The following is a 20,278-nucleotide window of genomic DNA, read 5'->3' on the forward strand; positions in this document are numbered from 1 at the left end:
ATTTTATTATTATTATTATTATTATTATTATTAGTAGTAGTAGTAGTAGTGTCGTGTGTCATTATGTGGCGTTAATAAGTGTTTATTATTGCTGCTGTTATTGTTAGAATTTTATAGCTGTTGTCCTAAATAGTGCAATGGCCTTGTCAAAAGTTCATCATTATGTCCAGTGATGTGTTGAGGCCTTTGACGGGGCCTCATATATTGTCACCCCCCCCCCCCTCCCCCTCCCCCTCCCCCTGCCCGCCCGCCCCAGAACGACTGTCTAAACCGACACCGCACAGGAGCAGATACAAGCTCCGTGCCCAAAATTGCGAGAAGAATATGATTTACAAAGATAGGCCTGTCCTTTCGGGCTCCAAAGCGGGCTCCGCTGACCTATCCGATTTCCTCCCCCTTCGGTCCGGCCGGCTTTGAACCGCTGACATTGAGTCACCGTGCAGCCAGGCGCGACAGCTGGCTCTGCAGCATCTAATACCAACACATGCTGCTTTAGCCCATTTCCAGAGAGAAAGATAATGAAAGATTCAAAAATAATATTTATTTTGGCGGGACTACCTTTATAATGAAATAGATGCCCTTGACCATGGAAACAACCGGCTGTTTGACGAGGGGAGGGGGGGTGGGGGGAGCGGGGAAAACGGAGCGGGGCCGGTCGTCCCTTTTTGAAAAGTGTTTGTGGGTCAACGTCTTTGTTTAATTCTTTATGTTCACCCATGTTATGCTGTTGTGTTTTTTTTTTTTTTTTTTTTTTTCTTCCCCATTCCCTCTCTCGGATTCTCTCATGCTCTATTTTTTTTTTTTAGGTTTGTCTATTATCCAGTGCAGGAAATGTGTTTCTCGGTGTAGTGCTTGTCTTTTTGACTGTCCCTTTAAAATTCAAACAGGAAGAGGGCACATGTGGTCCTTACACAAGACTAACTCCGGTAACCTGCATGAATTCTATTTTTCTGCTGAATAAAATATAGCCGGTCATGTCCCATAATAAATAATATATTTCTGATTATAGATGTGGCTACTTTGAAAATACTGCAAAATCCACATCCATGAATTTCTATACGTTTTTTCATTTGAAATATTTCTTCACGTTATAGCTGTTGTACTGCCCATACAAAGACATGAATTATTAATTATAAACTACTGGCTGCTGAGTCTGCTTTTAAAGAGCTTGAGACCCTTGGCAAGGAATTCGATACACTTTACTTAGAAATCTCTCTGTTGTGTAGGTTGTAATAAATATTGTTTTGTCCTCTGAACTGTCCTGACTTGTTATCCCAACAGCAGCGTCTTTATTTGCAACATTTGTATATTCTTATTAGCATAACCTGTAATTATTTTACACATGATCTCACATGGATTCTCAGAGCGCTCGTAATTCCAGCTTGCGACTGTACGAATGGCCATATATCTTGAAAGGGTCAAATGCATGTTACATGGGGTTATTTTTAAAAAGGATGCAATTTAAAAGAAAAAAAAAACTGAAATCTAAAGACGGGGTAGGAGTGCACAGCGAGAACCGCAACACAGAACCGCAGAAGCCTGAAAGGGATTTCCGTTGGTCATAATTCCTGCAAGATTGTTGTAAAAACGAGCAGCTTTGGATCTCAAAGAGAGCAAAGCTCCAGCAGAAGTTGGAGCTCAGATTCACCCTCCCTCTTGGTTTCCGCTAGGCTGTGCATTGGCAAGCCATCTGCGATCTTCCCAACGTCGCAGATTTTCAACAATCCCAGGTTTCATTTGCCTTCCACCCCCATGCTCAGCGCGGCTATGTACAGCTAAATGCAATGGACGTTAAGCAAACATCATTCTGGTCTGCGGAGCAAATTACTGGCACAACACGCGTAGCCCAAACACTCATTATGCATTTTCGTAGGTTCTATGCCCATTTACACATTCTGTGAACTGGGCTGGAATAATATGGTTATATTTCAATCAGACTTTTATTTAGAACATTTCTTGACATTTTGACCAAGACTGGGTCAATGTAACTGTGGTCATACTGTACAAAATGATATGAAAACTATTGTGAAAACGTGTGATTCCCTAATTGTCTGTTCAAGCATGTATGTGTTGGCCTATTCTGAATGCTCTCTCCCCCAAATTTCACATTATGTCCTTGCAGTTCATTCAGTGAATATATACAGTTCATTTTCTGTGCTAAGAACATATTAAAAAGAGTTTGATGGATTGATTTGGATTACATAAATGTGCTCTGAAGAGGACTCTCCTCTTGACTTCCTGATTATAATGCCACTTAAAAGTACAGCCAGGAAATGAAACAAGGAATAACAGCGCTTACCGTAAATTAGGCTATGTGTGCTGGTTTACTCAAATAAGGTACTTAACACTTGGCACTTAACTGAAGATTCAACACCTTACCAGCACACTAATGATGTCACAAAACACTGAGAAATTGGACAAAGTTCTGAGGAAAGAAAAACAATTTGATAAATATTGCACTCCTTTCCACACTACATAAAATTACTTTACTTGTTCAGGCACCATGTTTCATGCTCAATGACCACTATCTGGTTATTAAACTCATAGCTAGGAAGTATCAGGAAATTGACAAAAAAAGATGACTGTAATAGTAACTTAAAAACACTGTTTTCAACTCGAGAAGTAAAAGAAAGAAAAAAATAAGTCTGCATTACCGATTGTCATAACTTAAACACTTCTGTACAAGTTACTCTAACAGCATGTTCTCCACCTCACACTGAAGTTGAATGAAGCACGCTCCCAGGAGCCCGAGTATTTTTATACACAGAAAACAAAGTTGTAGATTCATCAGACAGCTCCCGCACTTTCATTCGGGTACAAAAAAAGTCGAGCATCAGATTACCGGCTCGTTCGAGCCTCGCAAATCTTTACATTTTATTTTCGCAACGCTATGTACACTTTAAGCACCCCCGTTGAATGCCCTGTTTTGTTTTGAGCGCTTTTATTTATTTTCACTCTTTGTAATGTTTTTGTTTCCCGAAGCATTTGTTTTTAAAGCAAACAGCATTGGGAGGCTTGGGGAGAAGGAGGGGGGGGGGGAGGGGGGTTGACACAGAACAGCCTCCGATCAGTGTGAGGTTATGCGTAGGTGGCAGTTGGGAGACGGCCGGGCGGCGAGGCCCGATTGTGGAGAAAATGCAGGTACGGCAAACTGCCGGCTGACTGAGGGCAGGGGTCCAAAGGCTCCCGGACCCGGTGGCACCAGCGTCAGACAGACAGCGCGCGTCTGGGCTCCGTCACCCTCGGCTCCCACCAGACAATGATCCATACATTTGCGGTGGGAGATTGCAGAGAGAAAATAAGAAGTGGTTTTGTGGGGCAGCGAGTTGAAAATTGAACCGAGCATGTTGCTTTGACATTGGGTTTGATTGATGAAGGCCTAGCATTGACATGTCTTTTTTTCTTTCTTTGTATCTTTTTTTTTCCTTTCAGCAATTTGCTCATGCTATTTAGAATTAAAATCTTAAATATCTTCTTTGTCCACACTTTGAAATTTGGCAATAAACGGTTGCTTCTCAATTAAACTTACTTTTCTCTCAAGTGTGGCTTAATGTCAGGAATATTACCTGTATACGGCATAAAGAGCAAAGAAAAGCCACCTAGTGAGACATTAATTCTTGAATATATGTATTTCAATGAACACACAGTAGGCTGCCATAGATAGCCAGATAATACATACCTTGAAGCATCTAAGATTCATTATTGTCTAGAAATTTTAAGTTTTAATGTGTGAATGACTGTGAGAGATATGCTTTAAAAACAAAGGAAAAGTAGTAATATATTGTTTCACGGGTTACTAATTGAAGTTGCCAAAAGTTAAGTAACAAAAGTTCTGTCTTTTAAATTTTAACTGAGTTCCACCATTTTCCAGGTTACGAACTGAATATTTTAGATATGAAATGAAGTACAGACACGGCATTATGAAAGAAACATTTCCAAGTCATGACATTTCAGTTATGAATACATTTGTTTGTCAAATCTCTTAATAAATATATTCACCGTAGTACTTTATTATAATGAAACCAATGATTTCAGTATGAAACTCCCCTGCATATATCAAAAGCCACACTGCTTATGAGTTCTTGTTCGGCTGAGCTATCCTTTCCAATGAGTTGCCGTGCAATATATTATTTATTCTGCCGAGAGAATTCAACTGACACGAGGTGGCGCAGGTATTAGACAAATTCAGAATCAATGGCTCAGGTAATTTGAGATTGCAGCCACCAGTCGAAAAACTCACCACATCTTTGACAGTGAATGTACAATGTGTGATATTGCAATGATACTGCAATAACATTTTTTTCAATTATTATTTTAGCCTTTAAATATATGCCATGTAAATATTGAACCCAGTCTAATTCCTGGCCCCTATACAGAGGCACACATGACATTTGCCAAAATTCAGTGTACTGGCACAGATTTAATGACTGCACTGTTTTTGGACTACCAACTCTCTCTCCCCCTCCCCCCCCCCATTTTTTTTTTTTTTTTGCATATTAACTGTGGAATCACCATTTGACCATTACGGCACCTGCAGCTGCGGGAGCAGGAACTGCAGAGCAAGGTCACTTTAAAATGGCTTAAGCATAGCTTCCTCTAACAGGACAAAGGCAGCTGTGCCTACCATTGTGAACTCTTCGGTGTCATGGGTGGCTAATGACGTACAGTAGCCCAGACTTGAATGAGCAATTTCTGGGTTGTGGTTCAAATCCTGTTTTGTGAGTGATTGCCTTCCTTGACTGAGCCACTGAGAAGCCCCACTGCCTATTTCATTTAAATTACATTCGATTACAAATATAGTCTTGACACAAGATGTTTCTCTCTCCAGACTGGCTAGGTGAAACTGGGTTTCCCATAAACGGTTTGACTCTGTCATGTTTTAGCCAGTATTATGCTCCTGGTCAATGGCTGAGCTTGGGGCTCCACCTACTCAAGACCATGATTCATATACAAACATGTCCATATGTAAAAATACTATATTAATAGCACTAGTGCTCATCAAACAGTGGGTGAAATGGGTGAGAAAAGGGTGCAAGTACTTGCTGTTCTCCGACCTCCTCTGGATCGCTCCTCTTGGCATGTGTGCCTCTGTGCCCTGCTGGCTGTGGCTGTATTTGTGACAAGCTGTCTCTCCATTTCGGTTTCCTGCCTCTCTCCGTCTCCGTGCTGCTCCATCTCCCCCTGTCCAGCTTCCTCTCAGCCACGGGCATCTGATAGATATAGTAAAGGGTCCTTTAGCAACATGAAAATAGCCACTCGCAAGAAGCCATTATGTGCATCGTATATGAATACACACACGCACACACACATTATACATATATATATATATATATATGAAATTTCACAACCTTTCATTCCTTTATTTTTACAAATAAATTATGTAAAGTACAGAACATACTGTAGCAGCTTCATTTTGAAAACTGGACAATGTTCATACTAAATGTTATATTCAAAACAGTTATTAACTTCAACTCAAAATGAAATGCAAGGCTAATCTACTTCAAGTCTTTCCTCATGTTCACAATGTGGTGCATTTATTTTGGTAACTGAAAATCTTCAAAGGCTGCGTTTGAACAGAAGTATAAACTCTTGAGCTGAAGTTACGGACAAATTCAGCAGCATTAAAGCTGCATTAAAAGCGGTACCATTTCTAAAGCAATGAAATTTGCTGAGACATAACAGCTTTCAAAGAGAAATACTGTACCCAGACTCAAAAGAAAAAAGGAAGGAAAAAAGAAAAGATTCACCAAGAGGTGCAGGGACTGTAAATTCAGAAGTGCTGGTACTGCATAACAGAGAGTACTAGCCCATTGCAAACACTGTCATCAGCACAGTAACATACTTCGATGGCTAAATCCACTGAGCATTTGAAACTGAAAGAACAGAAATCAACTTGGATAAATCCATGTGCCCACATACAGGGATATTCAGAAAATGTGTGTCCCTGTACGTGTGTTTAAAAGATAAATGTTCAGTCCTCCCATTTCTGGTGGTTTGTCCTAAGATTTGACTAAAATTTTCTAAGTAGGTATTCCCTTTCCCATTATAAAAACCAAGACCTTTCATTTGAACCCTGCAGTTAGAGAACGAGACTACGCTGACTAGAATGTTGAAACACATGTAAGGAATATCTATCAAATATGAAATAGTACACTTTAATGATAGCAAGTTGAATTGACTATTGTGGTACAGCCTATTTAAAAAAAAAAAAAAAAGCTTCGGTACAATACAGCAACGTTTATAATTTTCTCGACACTGCATCAGGGAAACAGCATCCGAGAGCTTGTTACTTACCGTAGAGTTAAGTTTCAACATAAACATGTGGATTTTCTTTTTCTTTTCTGAATGTGGTTACTGGATTTCTCCTTAACCAATAGTGCCAGACAAGGTAAACGCATTAACCTTGAACAAAAATAAGCAAAGGATTGAGGTTTTTTTTTTGCCCCCCTCTGTGCCATATTCCACTGTAACATTTTCTTGTCAAAGCCAGTAGTCACCTGTAATATGAATTTTGAAAACACCCCAATGGAACGAGTCAAATCAATGTTGACCACTAAAACCCTGTAAAGCTGTATTATGTGACAGTATTAACCAAGCTTAGCTCCAATATAGCTAAGCCTTAATATAGTATGTGTTCTTAACAGTTGATAAGCTACCCTTGAGAATCTGTATCATTATGAAAGTATATGATGTCTACCCTTCTTATTTAGAATGAACCTGCACATGCAGTCTTCATTCTATCAAAGCTACCATCTTCACACCAGGCAAACAAATTTAATTCAGACATTATTTTGCCTTGTTATTACAGAAAGATACTCGTACAAAAATTGAACTGAATTGATTTCAAATGGACACAGACTAGACTGTATACTGTATTAGCCACATCAGGACTGCGTGTTGAAAACCAAATAAAATAAATAAATAATACTTTTTTTCAAGAAAAAGGCATAATTGTGTTTTTACAACAGTAAAAATCAGAGGAGAGTGTATTCCACAGGGAAATAAATGTATAAAGTGCATTTTTACTCTTAATTTACTGTATTATTTTTTCACAGTAGGTTTTTCTCAAGAGGTGCAACTTTTGCTCTCTTAAATCTCCAGAGCCCGCAGACTAATAATCATTCATTATCTTTTGTGTGAAAAGATGCTGTTCGTAAAAGAGGGGCCATTCCATTTTTTTTTTTACCCTCCGTCATGCAGGAGTAATGCATTTCAGTGTTCAATCAGCCAATTACCTGTAGATAAGGCTCCATTATAATTTCATGCGACTAATTTCATTTACTTAGGCACTGTTAACTCTTGGCAGCTAAAAAGATAAGATTTTCATCTCTGACAGAATAATCACTTCACAATCATCTCCACTCTTTACCGTGGTTACAATATCCTGAAGTCTTCTAAAAATGCAGTTCCCTTCACAGGATATCGGTATAAATATTGATATTGGTCTTGTGTCCATGTGCACATAGTACTGTGCACATATATAGGACTTCATACACAACTGATTCTGACAAGCTGCAGAAAAGGTAACAATAATAAATGCACAGGAATGTCAATAAGAGCATTCAGATCTTGTAAAAAGCTGGACGGACTACTAACAATAATCTTGACATCAACATCTCAGGAGTTCACTGCAAAAAAGGCAAGAAAAGTCATTACTTATTTCTGCAATGTAACTATCAGCCACTCTGGGTCTTAAATAGATATGTATATACAGTGTCAAGAGCATTCCCAGACAAGCAGACAGTGCTACCAAAGTGCTTAAAACACTTAATGCAGATGGCCCCTGACCTGCTAGCTGTCATGTGATCATTGATTTTCAATACTTTAAGGATCTATGCCACCCAAAGTGTGTAATGCAGCAAATTTAAAACCTATCTTCTTATCAGCTTGCTCCTTCACTTCTGGCAACAGTAACCTCTGAGGCCCAGCTCCCAGCACAGAGGTAGGGAGAGGGACGTGCCAGGTTCCTAATGAAGTTGAGTAGTTGACAAACACACTAATCATCATCAATATGAACAGACCAGCCATCCACCCCCCCCCCCCCCCCCCCCCCCACAACACACCCCTGGCTCCTTCTTTTGTCCCTTTGCGATCTGAATTTTGTTTGAATGAACCCGTTAAACAATTATGAGCTCTTTCTACTGTCTACAGATACCGGCCCAAAAAAACAAAAACAAGCCATTTCAGTTCCTATCTAATGTACTCTAAATGTTGCCGCTGATTAGACTCTGTCAAAGCGTTCGTTTTTTTGTTTCCGGGCAAAGCCACAGCAAACAAAGGGGTGCCAGAATTGAAGCTGACAAACAGTTTGAACGGAGAGCCAGGTCCACTTACGGTACAGTAGAATTGGCCGGCATGGCCACACGCACGCCGAACGACGAGATATGAGGAGCGATTTGAGACCGGAACCGCTTAGAGTGGCTTAGTCTGAACATACCCCTCAAGATGAAGGCGTTTCCAGGAGACGAAACGGTTCTGTGGAGGTGGCAAATCACCCAGGCGGCCTTCGGCCTCTGGGCCCTTGCTTCACCCTTTTTCGAGGTTTAGCATTCCTGCATGGAGATGTAATGACAATTAAACAAGGATGCTGAAAAACAGCCAAATTGACACAGCAACAGTGGTTAACAGGATCATCGCCCACCCCCCTCCACCGCCCCCACCCCCAACCGCCCCTCCTCTGTATGTTTTTGGACATTGTGTATCGGCGCCGTGGATCTCTGAGCAGATTGCGAGAACAGGCTGACGGTTACGAGCTAGCTCAGCAGTGCCGGCTAAGAACTGCCATCTTCTTGCGGATTTACAGCTGCCTCTCCTGCTACTTCAATTAGTTCTATAGCACACAGATGTTGCTTAAATGTTGCTGCTAATGATACTGCAATAAGTGTAAGATTCATGCCATATTCCAAGGCACGTAAATTTCTCAAGTGGCACAATTAAAGTGGAAATATTAGGCCAGGGAAGCTTGGCAGTGCCTAAAACTTGGAAAGCTCTGGCTATTTAACAGTGGGTCAGAAATCCATGTAACTTCTGCTCCCCCTAAGAGTTAACACTGCAGAGCGACTGGAGTGTGGAGCATGACGATGTGCAGTGGTTGTGGAGATGGGAACCATTTTCTAAATGGTGTTCATCTGATCGACACGCATGCACACACACACAAACACACACACACTGCACCGCTCCAATATAACCTAACTAAGTACAGCTTACTAAAATCAAGTCTAACCTATTATCATGTTATGACATTAAGTATGGCTGTGTCAATGAACATATTCATTTGTACAATTAATCGACTAATGCATTGATCATCAAATCATTTTCGATAAACCTGATCAGTATGAAATTTGAACTTTTTAAATATGTAATGCAGTTGCTGTTGAAGTTTGTAAAGTTGACCAGGATAAAAACTGACATTTTGGTGGTTAGTTAGCAGAGGGAAACATGGCAGTAGAAAACATCATGCAGCTTATGTGTTGTAAACAGAACCTTTCGTATAAGGATAGTGAGACTAGTTTACTGATTTTTTTGCAGGCAAAGCGTCTTTGTATAGCTACTATTAGCCAGCTAAATGAGCATGGTGATGGGCAAACTCCCAACGACCCATCTGACTCAGCTAGACTAGCAGCACATAACGTTAAGCAAATGAGTAGTTTCCAAACGAACAGCACAGAATGCATTGACAAGAAAAAACATTTTCCAACTGAATTGCGGCCTGGATTGCATCAAATGGCCAACCAAGCAACATAGTCAACCCAAGGGGTTGGAAGAAGTCTTGCAGATTCCAAAGAATCTTTCTATTATAATGTATTTTATGCCTTTATATTTTCCTGATTAATGTATCAATTAAAATAACTAAATTTGTTTTAAGTTGGTTGGCAGTCATAATATTATTAAGGCACATAACCTATGTTGGCTCATGAGGGCAACTGTGTCCCCATTTCTGTTTTAAAAATGATCTCTTTGTGACTACAAACCACCAGACAGGTCATCACCAGATGCACCACAAAAGCTATCAGAAAAGGACATTGATTACCACTCATGACATTTATTTAACCTCAAGATATTTTGATTGCATTGTTCTTGTTTCGAGACACTTCACACCCATCTCTCAAAAGGGAGGTGCTCGAGACCAGAAGATAGATAATTCACACATTATACCCCTTTTTTGGATTTGAATGCATGGAACAAAACTAGCTCTGTATAAGGAAAAAGATATACACTCACCGGTCACTTCAGTGGGCACACCTATCGAGCTCCTGGTGGGACTCTCTTTTGCCTCCAGAACAGCCTGAATTATTTGTGACATGGATTCGAAAAGGTGCAGGAAACATTCCTTTAGGATTTTGGTCCATGCTGACTAGACGGAATGCAGTTCCTGTTGATTTGTTGACCGCATAATGCTGTGAACCTCCCGTTCAACCTCATCCCAAAGGTGCTTTTTTGGCTTGAGTTCTGAGTAGTGTACAAGCCATTGGAGTAAACAGAAGTCACTGTCGTTTGTGGGACCAGCTCGCAAATATGCATGCTTTGTGACATGGTACATTCTCCTGCTGGTAGTATACATTTGAAGGGTAGACTGTGGCCCCAAAGGGATGTACATGGTCAGCAACAATGAATTTATGTTGTTTACTCCAAAATATGACACTGATATCTGCATGTTGCAGTAGAAATTGAGATTTGTCAGACCAGGCTTTTTATAATCTTCAATCATCCAGTTTGGGTGTAGCCTCGTTTTCCTGTTCTTAGCTGATAGAAGCGGAACCTGGCGTGGTCCTCTGCTGCATTAACCCATCCGCTTCAAGGTTTGACATATTGTGCATTCAGAGGTCCACAGAGCCACTGCTCACTGGTCGTTTTTGTATCACGTCATTCTCTGGAAACTCTAGAGCAGCAGTTCTTAAAATTAATCCTGGTAGACCACTGTGTATTCCAGCCTCAACTACAATCTGCACACACCTCATTCTACTAATCAAGGTGCAGTGGTTGATTAGTAGAATCAGGTGTGTGCACCCACACTGGCTCCTTCTGGATAAGACTGGGGTCCCCAGCTCTAAAACATGAAAAGCACCTAATTAAGAACAATTAACAGCCTGTTAAAATACTGGGATGAGGTTGGAGGTTGGAATGAAAACCAGCATACGCAGGGGCCCCCAGGACCGAGTTTGTTTCTGAGATGCTGGCAACAGCAATCATACCACAGTCAAAGTCACACTCCTCTTGCCCATTTGAATGTTTGGTTATCATTAGATAACCAATGTTTGGTTGAAAAAAAAGATAAACCTCTTCACAAGGGGTGTCCAGTCTTATCCGAAAAGGGCCGGTGTGGGTGCAGGTTTTTGTTTTAGCCCAGTACTAAGATACCCAGTTCTACAAACTAACTACTAATAAACTAACCATGGTTGTCAATCAACCTTGATAATTACAATCAGGTGTTGTAATGCTGAGCTAAAACAAAAAACTGCACCCACGTCGGCCCTTTTCGGATGAGATTGGATACCCCTGCTCTTCACCATGTCGCATACTCCATATCAGTGGTCTCCAACCCTGGTCCTGGAGAGCTACAGGTTCTGCTGGTTTTCATAGTGACTCTGCACTTCATGAATCAATTAGAGCAGTTGATTGCACAGTTAACTCAACTCACTTGGTGTCTTGGGTCTCAATTGGGTGCTGATTTTAAGGTGAAAACAAAAAACAGCTGACCCTGTAGCTCTCCAGGACCAGGGTTGGAGACCACTGCTCCATATAGAATAGCAGTCATATGATTCGCCAATGGGATGAGCAGGCTATTTGGTGTAAAGGTGTATCTAAAGTGGAGTAAAGGCCTCAGTCCAGATTAAAGACAATGTTTTAACTGAGATTCAGTCAACATTTTTCCTTTGAGTTGACATCATTAAAGTGATATTTAGATTTGCAAGCATGCAGTTATACAGCGAACAAAAATGTAACACATGGAATTATTTGTAAATCAAAGATAAGGACAACATTGGTTGAATTCAACCATTATTGAATATTTGTGTGGTCTTCTTGGTTACGGTTGACCAACATGGTTCTGGTGCCACAGTGCGGTCATCCAGGAGGTCAGCTTTCTTTCACTTATTGTTTTCCCTCAACCTGGTTCAGTGATCCAAACACAGGTCACAGGTTCCTCACTCCTCCCAGTTCTCTATGGGGGACAAAAAGAAAGTTGCTATTTTCCTTTTTCTTTTCCACTGTATGTTATTTACCATCATGGTAGTCATTGGTTTTCTCTTTTTAAGTCATAACACATCTACAGATATTTACATTGATCGCTCAGATGGAAGTGTTTCAAATTGGTGATTTTTTTTTCTGTTGCAAGCACTCAGTATATAGTTGTGATGGGAACTGACACATTGCCTTTGCAGCAATGCTCACATCAAAACCAGAAAAACACACTTCTAAAAGTGAAATGACCAAAATTACCGAATATTCAGTCACATCAGATGGAGCCAAACAAAACTATGAATAAGCACCAGAGCACCGTGCGTCTGCTCATGGAGAAGTAAGTAATGCATGCACATGGTACTACCTGAAGATGATGTCACACTACCATTAATGTACCATAACTTCAGAAAAACTAATTCTATGACTATGTTTGTGTGTGTGCCTGGACTTCATACATCTCCATTCTTACAACGTGAATCTACTAAACTTTTTTTTTTTTTTTTTTGAGTGTTAAGTTTATTTTCTTCGCTGTAGTTTGCTTTCACTTTGTCCATCTATTGTTGTGCCACCTTAATGGAAAAAAAAATGTTACAACTGATAAAGTATTGTCGCAGGGGCTGTTGTGGGCAGTTGCTATTTCTTGTCCAGTTAGCTGTTTCATGCTGCATGGGCACTGCCACATGTAGCTTATCTACAAATATATGCAGGTGATTCACAAAAAAATGTAGCAGATCCATAAATAAATGCAGCTGATCCACAAATAAGTGTAGCAGATCCACAAATAAATGCAACTGATCCACAAATAAATGTAACTAGTTCACATTTGTGCATCACATTGCACTTATTTGTGAATTTTCAAGACAATCTGAGCAGCACAAAAATTTCACGAATTTGTTTGGTAAGGATGAAACCCCCAATGATAGAAATGTATTCATGGGTCCTATTATTCTCAGAAATAAATAGTGTATCCTGTGATGCATAGTATATTAATCTACACTTAAAATGTCTTTCCATTGCATTAACCTACAGATGTGAGGCGTTTGTCATTGGTAGATCAGTACAGATTTTAGGGTGTTCATTGAATAGATACAAATTCATTGTGAGACCAGGTTGGCAGTGATTATCAACTTTAATTATCAATTCCACATGGTTAAAAATAATGAAACATATTTTTAAATATTAATAAAATAATAATTTAATATTATTATATTTTATATATAAAACCTTAACATTTTTCATTGTGCAGTTAGCTCATCTATAAGATATTTTAAAATATGTTATTTTATTGAAAATGAACACATTCACTTTTACTATATAAACCAAATAGCAACAAATTAAAGGTAATTAAGTCGATGCACAGTATTGAATCAAATTAAAATATGTCCCAATGTTTTTTTAGTGAACAATGGGTTTAAGATATTTTTTAAAAGTTGAATTGTGTGCTTTGTCTTGAATTCTTCTGAAGTATAAAGTGATTTATTGTTTTATGCTCACTGCTACTTTGTGAGATGTGTATATGAAAAATTGTGTCCACATATGCAGTGTCACTTGGAAAAGATGAAGGAAAATCTTCAAACTAAATGCTCAGCAGAGGTTGCTTGAAATGGAAAGAAAAACAATATTGCCAAATCACAATGAGGCCATCACTGCAGACATCAACATTTTTGACAGATTCTGGAATACAGCTGCTAATTATCCCTAAAAGGCAATTCACTCTCTTATGAGATGATGATGTCATTTATTGTCTTACACCCAGGAGCCAAATGAACAAATCCTCATTGAAATATGACACATACAGTGAACGTGTATGAGTGTATGAGGCCGGACACATTACACACACGCATTTTTATTATCTATCATCTTTGAATTGTACATTTTCTCATGTATAGTTCTGTTGTTGATAATTGAACTTCAGGGGAGAAGAAAAGTGATTGATAAAGTCTCGACTTTCTTGGGACCTCAAAGGAGTCTTCAATGTTATTCATGGAAAAAAAGCTCTCATAAGCAGCACTAGCAGAATGATAGCTGCTGTAAAAGACTGGTGTTTAGCCCTAACACTCATTCAGTTTTCTCACAATGTAGTACATGTTCTGGCCTGGTCTAAACTGCTAATATCTGTCTTTAGGCTTTTGTTGCTTAACCCTGGACAGTGATGTCTGCTGTCTCCTGGATTATTTAAAGGTATGTCTTGCAAATGTCTATTTAGTTCCCTTTAAAGGAGAAGGGGCATTGAATTCCAGCTGACCTCGGTACGATGGATCTTGCTGGAGGACAATCCGCATATCACAACGAAGCCGAGAAAGCAGCACAGAATTTAGAGAGAAATGTCACAGGCGTCTTTCACTGACATTTCACCACCGCCGCAGCAGTAGTGATTCCTTGGCAACTGCAAGAAAAGCAAACGCATTATTTAGATGGAAGGTGTACAACATACAGTGGAGAACCCATCAGAAATGTAGATGGATGGGAAATTTTTACAGTTTTCAGGTGCGCTATATGCTGCAAAGTGTCTGCATTTTCATTAAGTTATTCCCACGTTAATGAATAATGGATAACAAACGAATCATCAATGAGAAAATTTAATTAAATCAACTTCAACAAGAAGGAATGTCAACCTTTCACTTGATGTTGCAGCAATGGACTGTATGAGTCTCCGTTCTAGCAGGTTTGGTTTGTGCACAGGCTTGTGTGCACATGTTTTAATTTCATTTTTACTCAGTAAATCATTTCTTGTTTGTTTCTTGCTTGAGAGGCCTTGTTGCTGTAGGGACAACACTTAGGATGACTTTAATGTTCTGTATATGGTTTCACGTTATTCGTCACAAGGCAGGTATTTCGGCGATATTAAGATGGTCTTTGATGTTTCTCCCGATTCAGCACAAACTGGTGTTTTTTTCCCCCAAATACAAGAGCACCACTCTGAAATGCACCATCTGTCTTTCACTACAAAGTCACCCACAAACATGTTTACAGACAGCTCTCTGGGCTTCTGACAGCACCACAGATCCAGTCCTTTTCCCGCTCAGCTAAAGGCGATGTGATGAAAGTCCAGTACCAAAACACAGAGTCCTGGTTTGATTTAAGCGGAAACAATGATAGATCCGTGGCCTTTGTAGTTAGCAGCGGCAGGAATCAGGGCAGCATCACAGTGTACAAGCCAAACTGATGGGTGCAAAATGAAACTGTTGTGGGACTGTTACAGTAAGCCACTATCCCGGCGTGTGGTTACATCAGGACTTAAAGACTAATCTCTGCATCGTGATTCCCTGCCACTTTAGTATTTATATTCAGCTTACCATCAAGGTTTATTCTTTCTATTTTTACTGGTCTTTGAGCTTTTCTGGTTATCTGCCTAGTGACTTATTCTTCCCACAGAGTTCACTGAATCGGAGCCTCCAAGTAACTTTTGTAATTATACCCTCGGTCACCATTTAATACACAGCGAAGAGCCAGCCGTGGCCATGGATTCTGTGAGCTCTGAGATACTAGTAAGCCTCTTTTCACTTGTCACTCAGTCCTTGTTATAGCACAGTTCAGGTGTTACAGTACTATGGTCAAGGTGACAAGTTACAAGCCCTCATTCAATTTGCTTATGTGAGAAAATGGGAGAAAACAAGCGCTTGCGGAGGAAATGACAGCACCTTCCAACGTTGACATTTACGCTCAATCTTGTGAATCGCTGAAGCCTCCAGGTGTTCTGAATCCTGGCAGCCTTTAAGTTTCAGACACACTTTGCGCCGCTCCGGTCGTTAACTGTCGGGCGCGTATTGGATGCATCTCTGTCAACAGGAGTGTTTGGCAATTAATCAATCGCAATAAGTTATAAGACTAATTGGTTTGTGGGATGGTTGCAAAATTGATCCGTCTAATGAATTATATCATCATAGGAATTATCTGTTGAGGAGAGTGCAAGTATAGGCCAGGAGAGATCAATCGCCTGTGTATTTGCAGGGTAGGCGGCCAATAATCTGTGCATATTTCTTATGAAATGTGTGCCAGTGGAACTGCATGCATACTACATTAGTAACTGTAATAATAAGTTTGTACACTTTTTTCTACATCCCATATACAGTGACCCCTTGAGTCAAACCGGTTGTTGTTAGCAAGCCTTGGAACCTCTGTGATTCAGCTGAATGTTGTACTAAGTACTGATGGGACTGATTTGCTAAACTGTCCTGTGGATCACTGGTTTGTAAAAAAAAAAACAATGAGAGACTTCAATGCTCTTCTCAGAAAAACTGGAGCTGATCAGTGAGTCACTGTCACCTGTTGTCAGTGACTCACTACAGTTGGATCAGAACAATTAGTCATAACAGGTGGTGAATCCACCCATTGTGCAGTTCATGCAGCCTCATTCTTCCATTATGAAAGAATACATTACATACCAACAGTGATTGAACATTTATATAGATATACTTTTTAAGACATTATTATTATTATTATTATTATTGCTTTCAGGCATGTGTGCACATACAACACTTGAAGAATTCCGATTTTAAGGTAGATTCTGCCTTGTCCAAGCTCAGTATAAAGACAAATGTGAAATGCCAGTGCCCTGATTGTTCAATAAATTCCTAAAATAATAAATAAAGCTAAACACACATCTAGCTGACACCATATTGTTGTTCAGTGCTAATTACTATTATCGATATCAGGAACGCCCAGCAAAATGCAGAGCTTTGTAGATGTGCATAAGAGCCTGTGCTTCGAGCTCAGCACTTCACTACTTTATCCCATGAATGCCTTCAGCATGCGTAATGAAGGGTTTTTGGGCAGACAGGATGAGGCTGTAATTCCCCGGGCGAGCCAACGATCACCAGGCCCAGCGGTGGCACGGGGTTTCTGCGCCCAGCGGACAGTGGGGGGGCGGGAGCGCTTTAGACACGCTGGGGCATTGCCATGGGTACGGACAGCGGAGCCACCAAACAGAGATTACGCCACGGAGCGGGAATTCGGAGGAAGTGATATCACACTTTAGAGAAACCCGATACGGGATGCAGCAGCCGTGTGTGTCAATGCCCGCCCAGATGACTTGGCACAGCACTTTGGGGTAAGGGGCGGATGCACTGCCATTTACAGATTGACGGTAAATCAAAATTGTATGGCATATTCATAAAACATTTAAGAAGACAAGATCATTTTTATTTTGATGAGAACGGGTCGCTAAGCACTGTGGAGATCACAATTTTCCTTTGCTTGCTGTAAATATACATTTGTTCTCATATTTCACAATTCCATTGAGAGGTGTTTGTAAGTGTGTGTGTGTGCATACCCGCGTGTGTGTAACGCATATGGCTTTAGAGGACTATATACATCATTGTTAAATATGTAATACATATTTGATAGGATCCTGCTTCCATGTCTCACCTCATTGACATCTTTAAATGGATTTCCATTGGCCAGTCTGTCTGAATAGAACAGCAGCCAATGATTCTTCACTCGGTGGATTCTGCTTTAGTTTCATGTTAGGGGTAATATTTGGTCCCTTGTCAGTTTTTATATTGACTAAGTTTCTTGGCAAACTGTATGATTACCATTTTATTCTGAGCAGTTATCCCTTTGGCTGGGATCTTCTGTGCCTATTTAGTGATGATTATGCTTCATATCAACTCCAAGAAAGTTGACAATGGCCAGTGCAACCCTCTGACCTTATACTTTCTGATGTGGCGGTCACGCCGTGAAGCTCAGAATTGATTCTGTATTGAGCCACCTCCAGCTTTTCCCATATTTTCTCGCAAGTCCCATGTGTTTAATTCTTTTTGTCAAACCTGATGTGTATTTTGCAAAGACTGCAAATTCCATTGCATGTAGCGATTTAATTTTTCAACTCACTCATATAAACTATATTTTGTAATTTGTATAAAGTATATATTGTTTGTATAAATTCTAGACCTTCACTGATTCAGTGATTACTATGTCTTTTTATACTGGCCTACCTTTTGTAATCAGGTGGGGGGGTTAAATTTTGATTTAAATAGGTAGGTGAAACTAATAAGCTTTAGTGAGATGCTGAATAAATGAGCTTCTGTTTTTCTTTCTTTTTTTTTCTTTTTTTTAAAGAACATTTGTGTAACATCACCAATGCTCAAATTGTAATCCTCTATTCAAAATAAAATGTCTGTTTGTTGGATCTTTACATTGAGATACAAAGGTTAAGTTTTTATTTTTTGTAATTATAATACGTTTATAAGAATTATTAAAAAAAGATGTAGAATTAGTTATGTTAATCTTAGCTAGAGTCAAATTATTTTGTCTAAAATTCTAAAATTCTAGAATTTATATCCACTAACATGTTTTCAGATGAGCTTATCAGTGCCATGGATCCAGTCTTTTTCTCATTCAGCACAAGGAAATCAGATGAAAGTTCTTATTGAAGTAATGTAAAAAATTTTGCAGTTAGATTGAATCCGGGCCAAAGTTGTTATCTATATTTCTCGTTACTGTTGGATGTGTGTGTTTATGTAGCGAAAGGCAGTGCTGTCGATGAGTGTTTTCCACTGGGAACTAACATGGAGGTGCAAGATTTACAGCCCGAATCCCAGATATTGAAAGGTAGGGTCCTATGATATATACCAATACATGAGCTTGGTACAACACACACGCACACAAAAAGTTCAGGTCGATATTATCTTGCTTTATTTTGGGAAGGAAATAGCCCCTACCGCATAAATAATTGCTGGTATCATAATAATGATAACAGATGCAATCTTCTGGCAGCATCCCACTTTGATTGCATGACCCCCCTGACCCTTATTTGAGAGAGTACCGGCCGCAGTGAATGAATCTGCACAAGATTCTGGTTATGAGGTATTATTGACCTGGAATTTATAAATATTTAATGTTCACATTAAAAATATGGTACAGGACAGCCATTAGAGTTGGACAATAAAGAGGCTTTTGTGTTGTGATTGAGTGGTGGGGTGGATGCTGTGAAACATTAGAAGGGAACCCTTTGAGAAGGGGAGAGCTTCACTGGAACAGAGTGGAGAGGTTGTTTTGTTTTTTTGTTTTTTTTTCATTTCACTTCAAGTACAAACACTGAGTACCTCATTTTCAAAATTGCTCAGGAAGATGGGAACATTTTCTTTTTAACAAATCAATTGGTTTAAATCAATTTTGAGTGTGGCTTAAGAATGGATAATGGGAGGTTGTTATTCTCTTTACTTAGTCATCTGTCACTCACAAGTTATAATGACTGATATTACAAAAGCAAACATTTCAGTTGACTGGAATTCAGTATCATACATTTCAGATATTTTCAGTGGATAATTGCATTAATGAGGCAATGCCATTAAAGAGCCAAAGCTGAAATGCGATCCCTACTCTGATGCATAACAAAGGATGGAAGTCATATTTGGGGTAGTGCGAAGGAAACAGCGATGCTCTAGATTTGTATGGGAAAGCAGCTTTTAGGGTGACGTCGGTGACCCGCAATCCCATCACGGTCAGTGTGCTGGCCAGTGAATGTCCCATGGCCGTGGTTGCTGGACCTAATGACAAGTGACCAAAAATCAATTTGTAATCTGATTTGAGTATTTATTTATTTATTTATGTATTTATTTATTTATTTACTTCCTTCCTCTAATGGAGCTAGGTGGTAGGCTTTCATTACAAGCAGTCTGTTTTTTGAAGATAAAAGAAGTCCTCTAAGGGTAAAAAAAAAAAAAAGAAAGCAGAAAAACAGGCACGGGATTGTCTCAGGGAGGATAAAGAGGCCCAAACTCTTTTGTGCTGTTTGTTCATTGTGTTAATTGTGAGCGGGGGAGAGGCGTTCGGTGTCAGAGAGCAGGTGTTTGGTTATCAGGCCCCGAGATCGTCCGCCAAAGGTAAATAAGCACAAGGGCTTACATTCAAATATTGTTCTTCGGTATATTGACACTCTGGCTATCAGCAGTGCCTCATTATCTGGCTGCCCTGCAAGATCTGAGCTCGCTGGTGACATAATAAGGCGCAAAGCACTGATGTTGCCTTTCTGCATTCTTTTAATTGTATGTATACTGGGGGAAAAAAATGATCATTGAGGCCCTTGTCTTGATGAGAAATTGACATTTTCTGACCCACGCCCCACTCAGGAAGGTAGATAAGATGTATAGTTGTT

General features: G+C 39.7%; 1 long non-coding RNA gene across 1 annotated transcript; it reads right to left on the minus strand.

Annotated features, from left to right (window-relative positions):
* Positions 1-640: 640 nt before the first annotated feature.
* On the minus strand, positions 641-11,330 carry LOC135247379 (uncharacterized). Its single transcript, XR_010328212.1, has 3 exons — positions 10,222-11,330; positions 8,438-8,552; positions 641-5,210 (listed from the first exon to the last, which is right to left on the minus strand). It is a non-coding gene; the product is annotated as an uncharacterized LOC135247379 (long non-coding RNA).
* Positions 11,331-20,278: the final 8,948 nt, after the last annotated feature.

Source organism: Anguilla rostrata, chromosome 2 (genome assembly GCF_018555375.3).
Source record: "Anguilla rostrata isolate EN2019 chromosome 2, ASM1855537v3, whole genome shotgun sequence".
Taxonomy (NCBI): domain Eukaryota; kingdom Metazoa; phylum Chordata; class Actinopteri; order Anguilliformes; family Anguillidae; genus Anguilla; species Anguilla rostrata.